Source organism: Pristiophorus japonicus, chromosome 12 (genome assembly GCF_044704955.1).
Source record: "Pristiophorus japonicus isolate sPriJap1 chromosome 12, sPriJap1.hap1, whole genome shotgun sequence".
Taxonomy (NCBI): Eukaryota; Metazoa; Chordata; class Chondrichthyes; family Pristiophoridae; genus Pristiophorus; species Pristiophorus japonicus.
The window spans coordinates 160,071,641-160,084,145 of NC_091988.1; the positions used below are offsets into that span (position 1 = coordinate 160,071,641).

Sequence of the window (12,505 nt, forward strand, 5' to 3'; positions counted from 1 at the left end):
TCTCTCTGTGCCCCTCCAAGCTCTCCCTCTCTCTGCCCCCCGCTCTCTCTCTCTGCCCCCCCAAGCTCTCTCTCTCTCTCTAACCTCCCAAGCTCTCTCTCTCTCTCTGCCCCCCCAAGCTCTCTCTCTCTCTCTAACCTCCCAAGCTCTCTCTCTCTAACCTCCCAAGCTCTCTCTCTCTCTCTGCCCCTCCAAGCTCTCTCTCTCTCTGCCGCCCCTCCCCCCAAGCTCTCTCTGCCCGCTGTCCCTGGCGCTGTGGGAGGCTCGGGGCCCACGGCCCGCTCGGGGCTCAGCGCTGCGGTTGCGTTCGGCAGCACAGTGGAGGCAATGTGGTGTTGGACACATGCGCAGAAAAGGGTTAGTGAGAATTGCACTGGGTGGGGGTGGAGTCGGTGATATTTGTCCTAATTCTTGCTTCTGCGCATGCGTTGGGAGGTGCATGCGCAGAAGGGATACTTAGTTCAAATAGTTACTGCAAAGAATAAATAGGGCTGCCGATAGGACTTTAAACTAGTAAAATGGAGGGCAAGCAAATGGTGAAAATAATATTATTTTGCAGATTAAAGAAGTAGAAGATGAAAGTACAGGTCAGACCAAGGTAAGGAACAAGGATAACATTAACGGTACGGGAACTAATAAAGTTAGAAAACAGAATCTTAAAAGGACAGTTAAAAACAAAGTCAAAGGAACAACTATTAAAGACGAACGATAGACAGTATCCAAAGTAAAACGTGGGGACTGGAGACAACAAGCTGCAGCAAGGAATCAGATGTTGTAGGAATAACTGAAACATGACTACATAAAGAACAGGACTGGTAACTAAATATTGCAGGTTATAACATAATCATAACAGATAGGGAAGAAAGAAAGGTGTAGGGTAGCTGTACTAATTAGAGATAATATAATGGCAGTAGAATAAAGGGACATAACTAACAGGTGATTAGAAACAGAATCCATATGAATTGAAATGGAGGCAGACAAAAAGCAGGAAACTATAGACCAGTTAGCCTAACATCTGTCGTTGGGAAAATGTTGGAGTCCATTATTAAGGAAGCAGTGGCGGGACATTTGGAAAAGCATAATTCAATCAAGCAGAGTCAGCATGCTTTTATGAAAGAGAAATCATGTTTGACAATTTTGCTGTAGTTCTTTGAGGATGTAACGAACAGGGTGGATATGGGGGAACTAGTGGATGTGGTGTATTTGGATTTCCAGAAGGCATTTGATAAGATGCCACATAAAAGGTTACTGCACAAGAGAGTTGGGATAAATGGGTCATTTTCTGGTTGGCAAACAGTGACTAGTGGCGATTGGTGCTGGGTCTTCAACTATTTACAATCTATATTAATGACTTGGATAAAGGGACCAAGTGTAATGTAGCCAAGTTTGCTGATGATACAAAGATGAGTGGGAAAGCAAATTGTGAGGAGGACACAAAAAATCTGCAAAGGGATACAGGCTAAGTGAGTGGGCAAAAATTTGGCAGTTGGAATATAATGTGGGAAAATGCGAGGTTATCCACTTTGGCAGAAAAAATAGAAAAGCAAAGTATAATTTAAATGGAGAAAAATTGCAAAGTGCTGCAGTACAGAGGGACTTGGTTGTCCTTGTGCATGAAACACAAAAAGTTAGTATGAAGGTACAGCAAGTAATCAGGAAGGCAAATGGAATGTTGGCCTTTATTGCAAGGGGGAATAGAGTATAAAAGCAGAGAAGTCCTGTTACAACTGTACAGGGTATTGGTGAGGCCAAACCTAGAATACTGCGTCAGTTTTGGTCTCCGTATTTAAGGAAGTATATACTCGCATTGGACGCTGTTCAGAGAAGGTTCACTATGTTGATTTCGGAGATGAGGGGGTTGACTTATGAGGATAGGTTGAGTAGGTTGGGCCTATACACACTGGAGTTCAGAAGAATGAGAGGTGATCTTATCGAAACATATAAGGTAATGAGGGGGCTCAACAAGGTGGATACAGAGAGAATATTTCCATTCATAGGTGAAACTAAAACGAGGGGACATAGTCTCAGAATAAAGGGCCGCCCATTTAAAACTGAAATGAGGAGGACTTTCTTCTCTCTAAGTGTTGTAAATCTATGGAATTCTCTGCCCCAGAGAGCTATGGAGGCTGGGTCATTGAATATATTTAAAGTGGACAGACAGATATTTGAGCAATAAGGGAATAAAGGGTTATGGGGAGCAGGTAGGGAAGTGGAACTGAGTCCATGATCAGATGAGCCATGATCTTATTAAATGGCGGAGCAGGCTCGAGGGGCCAGGTGGCCTACTCCTGCTCCTATTTCTTATGTTCTTATGAAATAAAAGACAAGAGATTGATCACACTAATAGGGGTATACTACTGACCACCTATTAGTGGAAAGGAGCTGGAGGAAGAAATATGTAAGGAAATATGTGAAATGAGTAAAGGACATAGAATAATAATTATGGTAGATTTTAACTACCCCCAAATAAATTGATAAAAAGAGGTAGCGAAGGAGGTATAGGGAATTAAGCTTTTACAATGTGCGCAGGACTTCTATGCTACCTAGTATGTAAAAAACCCAAAAAGAGAGGGAGTACTGCTAGATCTAGTAATGATAAATGAACCAGAAGAGATAAGAGACATAAGCATTGAGGAACATCTAGGCAATAGTGATCACAACATAATGCCATCTACAAGATGCATTGCAGCAACTCGCTAAGGCTTCTTCAACAGCATCTCCCAAACCCACGATCTCTACCACCTAGAAGGGCAAGGGCTGTAGACATGGAATCACCATCACCTGCAAGTTCCCCTCCAAGTTACACACCATCCTGATTTAGAAATATATTACCGTTCCTTCATTGTTGCTGAATCCTGGAACTCACTCCCTAACCGCACTGTGGGAGTACCTTCACCATAAGGACCGCACCACCTTCTCAAGAGCAATTAGGGATGGGCAATAAATGCTGGCCTTGCCAGCGACATCCACATTCCAGGAACAAATAATAATAAAATGCATTTTAAGCTAACGATTGAGAAGAACATAAGTAAGACAAAGACCAAAGTAATACATTGCATAAAAGTTGATTTTCAGGGCATGAGAATGGAACTTAGGAAAATAGACTGGAAAATTTATTGACAAAGAAATCGAACAGAAATGGGAAACATTTAAAACAGTGATCAATGGAGCCCAGGAGAAATATATCCCTCTGAATATATCCCACTAAATACCCAATACACCATGGATAAATAAATGACAAAGTGGAATACGAAAAGGTTAGGAAAGATGTAAAAAAAACAATTAGGAAGGCAAAGAGAAACTACAAAATTAAATTATCAAGGAATATAAAAATAAATAGTGAAATATTCTACAGACACATAAATAACAAAATAAAAATCAGGATAGGGATAGAGCCACTAAGGGACACAAACAATAAACACATTAGTAATGACAGCAAAATGGCAGAAATATTAAATAATTACTTTGCAATCATTATGCGCTAGATTTTACACTTTTCTGCTTAGCGCCCACAAATGGGCGATATTTCCAGTGTGGGCGGTAAAAAAAGGGTTTTCAGATCGCCGGCTTCTTGCCCATTCTCAAAGCACGTAGTCTCCATTTTTGAAAATGGGTGTTACCGCGAGCGATATGAAATGGATGGTAGCGTTAAATTTTTTGACCTTCTGCTGTAAAGTGTCGCCGTCCTTAGCAACGGCATGGCAACGTCGATTCCCGCGATTCAGGAGGTCAAGGGTCACCATGACATGCGCAGAAGAGGAGACAGAGCAAGAGGGAGCTCAGAGGGACTGAAGGCGTGTCTGGGTGTGGTGTGGCTGCTTTGGGAGGAAGGAGGGAGACTTTACAGCAAGTAGGGAAACAAAAATTAGCTGTTACCAGCCACATATTTTCCTGAATTTGGCCTATAATGGAGAGAGAGATGGAGGCATCACAGCACGCTGTGGAGACTGACACTGGAGACAACAGTGAGGTGGGAGAGGAGCACATTGGAGGCCGCAAAAGAGCCAGGAGGTTTTCGGACGAGGCAAATGCCTCCCTCCTGCAGGAGGTCGAGTTACACTGGGGTGATTTGACACAGGGAGGGCGTTGGAAGCCCACTCCATAGGTCTACCAGAGGATATGGACCAAGATAGCAGAGGTAGTCTCGTCGGCGACCAACGAGGTTCGTGAGGGCAACCAATGCCGCAAATGATGAAACGACCTTGTGGGATCCGCAAGAGTAAGTATTACATTGATTTATATGTACTTATGTATTTATATAATTTGATTTGTAACAATCATGAGTGACTATCAGCAGATGTGAGGTCTTTCACTTTTACCTGGAACGCTTTACTCAAAGCCTGCGGTCATGGTGCACATCTTTAGGTAAAGAATTATCATTTTCATAATAATCATGATTACATCTATCGGTTATGTGTTGGATCAGTCTTTGTGACAGTACCTAGCAATGATATCACGCAATGATCTCATGCCATGTCATTTTGTCACCTTTTACAGAAGAAGCTATCGACGATGAGGTCCGTGCAAAGGCGAACGGGTGGGAAGCCACTGAGATGGAGGAGCGGGTGCTCGCACTTGTGGGGAAGCACCCCCGGACAGCCACGGACGCATCTGCAGACCCTGAAGTGATGCCACGTGAGTAAAACTTACACCATTGCATGATGTAAAGTCAATAGATGCCACACCCATTTATATCCAACCAATCATATATGATGGATGATTTCTAATTGTCATAGAAATAGTGATGGCCTAATGATAATCATTGCAATGCAAATGTGTTGATGGTCATGAAATGTGATGTCTGTGATGATTTTGAGAGCGGTGGTGCTTTTGTCATGCATATATGTGTGTAGCGTTGGCTCACCTTGTCACCCTAGCACCTGCTTCTCCTCTAATAACCTCATTTGTGTTTTGCAGCTCAGCCAGTCCCAAGGCAAGACCACAGAGGCCAGAAGGTGGAGGCGCAGGGCCCGACTCTCCGGACGATTCTACATCTGGTGCTGAGGAGCTCCAATTCTCACCAGTCAATCCGCTGGGTCTGTTCTCCACGGATGAGAGCGCGGACTTCGAGGAACCTGCATCGCCACGCTCCAGAAGCCATTTCACCCCAAGGCCATCTAGTGGTCCTCCGGTCATTCTGCCTCCACTCTGGAGGTACCGGCCCCAAGCACCTCACCACAGGGCACCCCATTTGTCCCCAGGACGGCGCCGACCACATGGAGTTCTCGTGGATGCAGCAGGTCTGTTCCACGAGCGCCACATGAGAGCAGAGAGATGGTACAGTTGTCCAGGAGGACTGTAGACATTGGTGACCAGCTCATCGAAGTATTAGGGGGCATATCCCGACAGCTGGCCACCATGACCAAGTAATTCCGCAGATGGCGGAGTCCCTGGATGCGATAGCCAGGAACATTGCTGGCACAGGCCTCCCAGTGGTCCCCGAGCACAGCACTCCACCCCTAGGTTCCGCACCACCACTGCGAATGACAGATGAGAGCAAGGACCAAGATCCTGCTTCTGCATCAGAGAATGTTGCCCCCTCGGCACCCCCCATTCCCGTATCCGTGCAACCACCGCCTTCATCCCTCCCAATGAGGCACTGCCTGAGGAGCTCCTCGGCCAGGCGTCGTGGAGCGAGGATTGGAAGGTGCAGAGGTGGGGAGAAGAAGGGGAGGGGGGAAGGAAAGTGAGGTGCATGTCCGCAGGTGATGGCTGTGTTATATCTCCATCTGGGTGTATGCAATTTGTTATAATGTATGGGGACTGGGGACCATCCTCCTGCTTTGCCTTTGTATTCTGTGTTGCTGGACATGTTGAACATTTGATTGATGTCAATGGTGGAAAAAGTGGGGCGTGGGCGGGGTTGGGTGTTATTGCCTGTGATACTTATGATTTCAGACCAATATTGGTATAAAAAATTTTTTTATTGAACATAACCTTGTTGCGCATTGTCTCAGATAGCTGGACCATTACACTGGTGATTCCTTAACATGAAAGGGTTAAATACAACTTAACTTCAATCATAGTAAACTTTAACTGGCACCAAGCTGATGGGCACCATTGATGTCTGAGCTGTATACACACAGCAGTGTGTCAGTGTTGTCACTCACATCAACGCACTTTCAGGCAAATCGTTCAGATATCAGCTCCTCACGTAAGAATTTTGCAGCTATGTAGCCACCATGGGCCCTTTCCTGCGGTCTGGAGGGGCTCATGAGTCTTACACTCATAATAAATGGTGAGACTGAGTACTGTGTGCAGTGAACAAGTGTGACCTTAGCTCCTTTATTAAGGTTCCAGAGTGCAGGTACCAAGTGGGTGGTCTGCTTATATACTGTGCTCCCAAGGGATGCTGGGATCCCTTGGGACTCCAACAGGTAGGCCCTCTGGTGGTCAGGTGTGTTGCAGGTTACAAGGGGTTAAATACATAACAACACTCCCCCGTGAAGTCAACAGTACACTTATTTACAAGGTGAGACGATCTGGCGCTTTGCGCTCCCTTGTCGATCGTCTCGGTACAAATGCTGGTGTCGGTGGGTTGGTCAGTTCTTTACTGGGCTGTTGGGCAGCCGGCCTTGCCGGGCTGCTGGGGATGATGAGTTCGGTTTCGTGGTCAACTATGATGTCAGTTGCCACTTGTGTGTGTGTTGCAGGGTCAAAGTTGGTGGTGTCCTCTTCGGGTTGTTCATAGCTGTTGGTGAACCGCAATTTGATTTGGTCCAAATGTTTTCTGTGCGTTTATCCATTGGTCAGTTTGACCTGAAGCACCCTACTCCCCTCTTTAGCTGTTACCGTGCCAGTGAGCCATTTGGGACCATGTCCATAATTGAGCACAAACACAGGGTCATTGATCTCAATATCCCTTGACAAATTTGCGCGGTCATGGTACACACTTTGTTGATGCCGCTTGCCCTCCATGTGATCATGGAGATCAGGGTGGACAAGAGAGTCTTGTTTTAAGCGCCCTTTTCATGAGCAGCTCAGCTGGAGGAATCCTGGTGGTGAGTGGGGTCTGGTGCGGTAGCTGAGCAGCACTCGGGACAACTGGGTCTGCAGGGAGCCTTCCGACATACGTTTCAAGCTTTACTTGATGGTCTGAACTGCCTGTTCCGCCTGGCTGTTGAATGAGGGCTTGAATGGGGCAGATGTGACACGTTTGATCCCATTGTGGGTCATGAATTCCTTGAATTCAGCCCTGGTGAAGCACTGCCCATTGTCGCTGACTAGGACATCAGGCAAGCCATGTGTGGCAAACGTGGCTTGTAGGATTTTAATGGTGGCCGTGGATGTGCTTACAGACATTATTGCACATTCAATCCATTCTGAGTAAGCGTCCATGACAACCAAAAACATTTTACCTAGGAATGGGCCCGCATAGTCTACATGGATCCTCAACCACGGTTTGGATGGCCATGACCACAAACTTAGCGGTGCCTTTCTGGGTGCATTGCTCAACTGAGAGCAAGTGTTGCACTGTTTCAATGCCTGGGTGGGTGTTGTGCAGTTTGCAAATAAATGTGTCTCTGCCTTTCTTGGGCAAGACCACGCAATTGTCCCACAAAAGACAGTCCGCCTGCAGGGACAACTCGTCTTTGCGTTGGTAGAACGGCTTAATCGCTTCCTGCACCTCCACTGGGACCCTGGACCAGCTCCCATGGAGGACACAATTTTTTACAAGGACAGTAAAGGATCCTGGCTGATCCAGGTCCTGATCTGCTGGGCCGTAACGGGGAACCTCTCATTCTCAAATGCTCCCATGACCATGAGCAAGTCCACTGGCTGTGCCATTTCCACCACGGTGGTGGGTAATGGTAGCCGACTGAGCAGTTCTGTGCAGTTCTCTGTGCCTCGTCTGTGGCGGATTACATAGTTGTATGCCGACAACGTGAACGCCCATCTTTGGATGCGGCAGAGGCATTGGTATTAATCTCTTTGCTCTCCGAGAACAGCGATATGAGCGGCTTGTGGTCAGTTTCAAGCTCGAACTTGACGCCAAATAAGTACTGGTGCATTTTTTTTACCCCGTAAACGCACGCCAGAGCCTCTTTTTCAGCCATGCAGTAGGCCCTTTCCGCCTTGGACAAACTCCTGGATGCATACACAACATTGCAAAATCCCTGATTCATTAGCCTGTTGTAACACGCACCCGACCCCGCATGACGACGCATCACAAGCTAACACGAATCGTTTACATGGGTTATACAGGACAAGCAGTTTGTTGGAACACAATAAATTTCTGGCTTTCTTAAAGGCAGCCTGTTGTGAATTCCCCCATACCCAGTCGCCTCCCTTGCGCAGTAGTACATGTAGGGGTTCTAGCAGGGTGCTTAACCCAGGTAGGAAATTATCGAAATAGTTAAGGAGTCCCAGGAACGACCGCAGCTCCATCATATTTTGATGCGCATTCTTGATGGCCTCCGTCTTGGCGTCAGTGGGTCTGATGCCGTCTGCTGCGATTCTCCTTCCTAAGAATTCGACGTCCTGTGCCAGGAAAACACACTTCGAGCGTTTCAACCTGAACCCCATGCGATCCAACCGTCTAAGAACCTCCTCCAGATTCTTCAAGTGCTCCATGGTGTCCCGACCTGTAACCAATATGTCATCCTGGAAGACCACTGTGCAAGGAATCGACTTTAGCAGGCTTTCCATGTTCGACTGGAAGATTGCTGCGGCCGACCGAATCCCGAACGGGCACCAGTTGTAGATAAACAGACCTTTGTGCGTATTGATGCAGGTGAGGCCTTTCGAAGACTCCTCCAACTCCTGTGTCATGCAGGCCGAGGTCAGGTCCAGCTTGGTGAACGTCTTCCCTCCAGCCAGGGTCGCAAATAGGTCGTCTGCCTTGGGTAGCGGGTACTAGTCCTGCAGCAAAAAACGGTTAATCGTTACTTTATAGTCCCCGCAAATTCTAACTGTACCATCCTCCTTGAGTACCGGGACAATCGAACTGGCCGAGTCATTGAATTACACCGGCACGATGATGCCTTCACATTGCAGCCTGTCCAGCTCGATTTCCATTTTGTCACGCATCATGTACGGTACCACCCAAGTCTTGTGGTGGATGGGTTGCGTACCGGGAACAAAATAGATCTGCACTTTCGCTCCCGAGAAGCTTCCAATGCCTGGCTCAAATAACGATGGGAACTTGCTTAGAACCTGGGTACATGAAGTGTCGTCGACGGACGAAAGCGCTCGGATGTCGTCCCACTTCCAGCAGATTTTCCCCAGCCTGCTTCTGCCAAACAACATGGTGCCATCCCCTGGCACAATCCACAGTGGGAGTTCATGTACTGCTCCATCATAGGAGACTTTGACTTCAGAAATGCCAATTACAGGGATTAGTTCCTTGGTGTAAGTCCTTAGTTTGGTGTGAATGGGGCTGAGCTTGGACCTGTGTGCCTTCTTTCCCACAGCCTGTCAAAGGCCTTTTTACTCATTATGGACTGACTTGCCCCCATGTCCAGCTCCATGGATACTGGAATGCCGTTCAGTTCAACTTTCAACATTATTGGTGGGCATTTCATTGTAAACGTGTGTACCCCGTACACATCTGCCTCCTCAGTACGAGTTTCCAACTCAGTCTGATCCACTGTGGATCAATCTTCCTCTGCAACGTGGTGGTTTGCAGGGTTTGCCGTGAGCCTGCACATTCATTGGAGGTGTCCTATTGTTCTGCAGCCATTGCACGCATAGTGCTTAAAGCGGCATTGATGGGGCCATGATCACCTCCACAGCGCCAACAGGGCGTGTACGTTCTGCCATGTACATTTCTGCTCAAAACTGGCGTTACTTTATGCACAGTACTGGCCGAAACTTCTTTGTTCTGTGAAATCTGCTTGGTGTTATCGCTGGTGGTCATAAAGGCCTGGGCTATCGTTATAGCTTTACTCAGATTCGGAGTTTCTACAGTCAACAGTTTGAGAAGGATTGTCTCATGTCCGATGCCTAGTACAAAAAAGTCACTGAGCATTTGTTCTAGGAACCCCTCAAACTCACAATGTCCTGCAAGGCGCCTTAGTTCGGCGAGAGGCCTATAAAGGCCAGCGGGAGTCAGGCAGATCGAGGAGGCAGGAGCTCGGAGCAGTGCGAGTCCAGGGTCGGCGAGAGGCTTGTGCAGCGATAGGGAGAAGGCAAAAAAGAAGTAGAAAGAAACAGAAAGGTGACGTCACAGCCAAGGGGGTAAGTGATTGGCTGGTGATTGGTGAGTAGTTTTTCTTTTTTCTCTTCTATAACAGTGAGTAAACTTTATCATTGTTAGAAACATAGAAACATAGAAAATAGGTGCAGGAGCAAGCCATTCAGCCCTTCTAGCCTGCACCGCCATTCAATGAGTTCATGGCTGAACATGAAACTTCAGTACCCACTTCCTGCTTTCACGCCATACCCCTTGATCCCCCGAGTAGTAAGGACTTCATCTAACTCCCTTTTGAATATATTTAGTGAATTGGCCTCAACTACTTCCTGTGGTAGAGAATTCCACAGGTTCACCACTCTCTGGGTGAAGAAGTTTCTCCTTATCTCGGTCCTAAATGGCTTACCCCTTATCCTTAGACTGTGACCCCTGGTTCTGGACTTCCCCAACATTGGGAATATTCTTCCTGCATCCAATCTGTCCAAACCCGTCAGAATTTTAAACGTTTCTATGAGGTCCCCTCTCACTCTTCTGAACTCCAGTGAATACAAGCCCAGTTGATCCAGTCTTTCTTGATAGGACAGTCCCACCATCCCGGGAATCAGTCTGGTGAATCTTCGCTGCACTCCCTCAATAGCAAGTATGTCCTTCCTCAAGTTAGGAGACCAAAACTGTACACAATACTCCAGGTGTGGCCTCACCAAGGCCCTGTACAACTGTAGCAACACCTCCCTGCCCCTGTACTCAAATCCCCTCGCTATGAAGGCCAACATGCCATTTGCTTTCTTAACCGCCTGCTGTACCTGCATGCCAACCTTCAATGACTGATGTACCATGACACCCAGGTCTCGTTGCACCTTCCCTTTTCCTAATCTGTCACCATTCAGATAATAGTCTGTCTCTCTGTTTTTACCACCAAAATGGATAACCTCACATTTATCCACATTATACTTCATCTGCCACGCATTTGCCCACTCACCTAACCTATCCAAGTCACTCTGTAGCCTCATAGCATCCTCCTCGCAGCTCACACTGCCACCCAACTTAGTGTCATCCGCAAATTTGGAGATACTACATTTAATCCCCTCGTCTAAATCATTAATGTACAATGTAAACAGCTGGGGCCCCAGCACAGAACCCTGCGGTACCCCACTAGTCACTGCCTGCCATTCCGAAAAGTACCCATTTACTCCTACTCTTTGCTTCCTGTCTGACAACCAGTTCTCAATCCACGTCAGCACACTACCCCCAATCCCATGTGCTTTAACTTTGCACATTAATCTCCTGTGTGGGACCTTGTCGAAAGCCTTCTGAAAGTCCAAATATACCACATCAACTGGTACTCCTTTGTCCACTTTATTGGAAACATCCTCAAAAAATTCCAGAAGATTTGTCAAGCATGATCTCCCTTTCACAAATCCATGCTGACTTGGACCTATCATGTCACCATTTTCCAAATGCGCTGCTATGACATCCTTAATAATTGATTCCATCATTTTACCCACTACTGAGGTCAGGCTGACCGGTCTATAATTCCCTGCTTTCTCTCTCCCTCCTTTTTTAAAAAGTGGGGTTACATTGGCTACCCTCCACTCGATAGGAACTGATCCAGAGTCAATGGAATGTTGGAAAATGACTGTCAATGCATCCGCTATTTCCAAGGCCACCTCCTTAAGTACTCTGGGATGCAGTCCATCAGGCCCTGGGGATTTATCGGCCTTCAATCCCATCAATTTCCCCAACACAATTTCCCGACTAATAAAGATTTCCCTCAGTTCCTCCTCCTTAATAGACCCTCTGACCACTTTTATATCCGGAAGGTTGTTTGTGTCCTCCTTAGTGAATACTGAACCAAAGTACTTGTTCAATTGGTCTGCCATTTCTTTGTTCCCCGTTATGACTTCCCCTGATTCTGACTGCAGGGGACCTACGTTTGTCTTTACTAACCTTTTTCTCTTTACATACCTATAGAAACTTTTGCAATCCGCCTTAATGTTCCCTGCAAGCTTCTTCTCGTACTTCATTTTCCCTGCCCTAATCAAACCCTTTGTCCTCCTCTGCTGAGTTCTAAATTTCTCCCAGTCCCCAGGTTCGCTGCTATTTCTGGCCAATTTGTATGCCATTTCCTTGGCTTTAATATTATCCCTGATTTCCCTAGATAGCCACGGTTGAGCCACCTTCCCTTTTTTATTTTTACGCCAGACAGGAATGTACAATTGTTGTAATTCATCCATGCGGTCTCTAAATGTCTGCCATTGCCCATCCACAGTCAACCCCTTAAGTATCATTAGCCAATCTATCTTAGCCAATTCATGCCTCATACCTTCAAAGTTACCCTTCTTTAAGTTCTGGACCATGGTCTCTGAATTAACT

At 46.7% G+C, this 12,505-nt stretch overlaps 1 protein-coding gene across 1 annotated transcript in view; it reads left to right on the forward strand.

Annotated features, from left to right (window-relative positions):
• The window catches only part of LOC139276883 (bactericidal permeability-increasing protein-like), a 115,759-nt gene that overhangs the window by 37,331 nt on the left and 65,923 nt on the right, over window positions 1–12,505 (forward strand). The window lies entirely within an intron of this gene.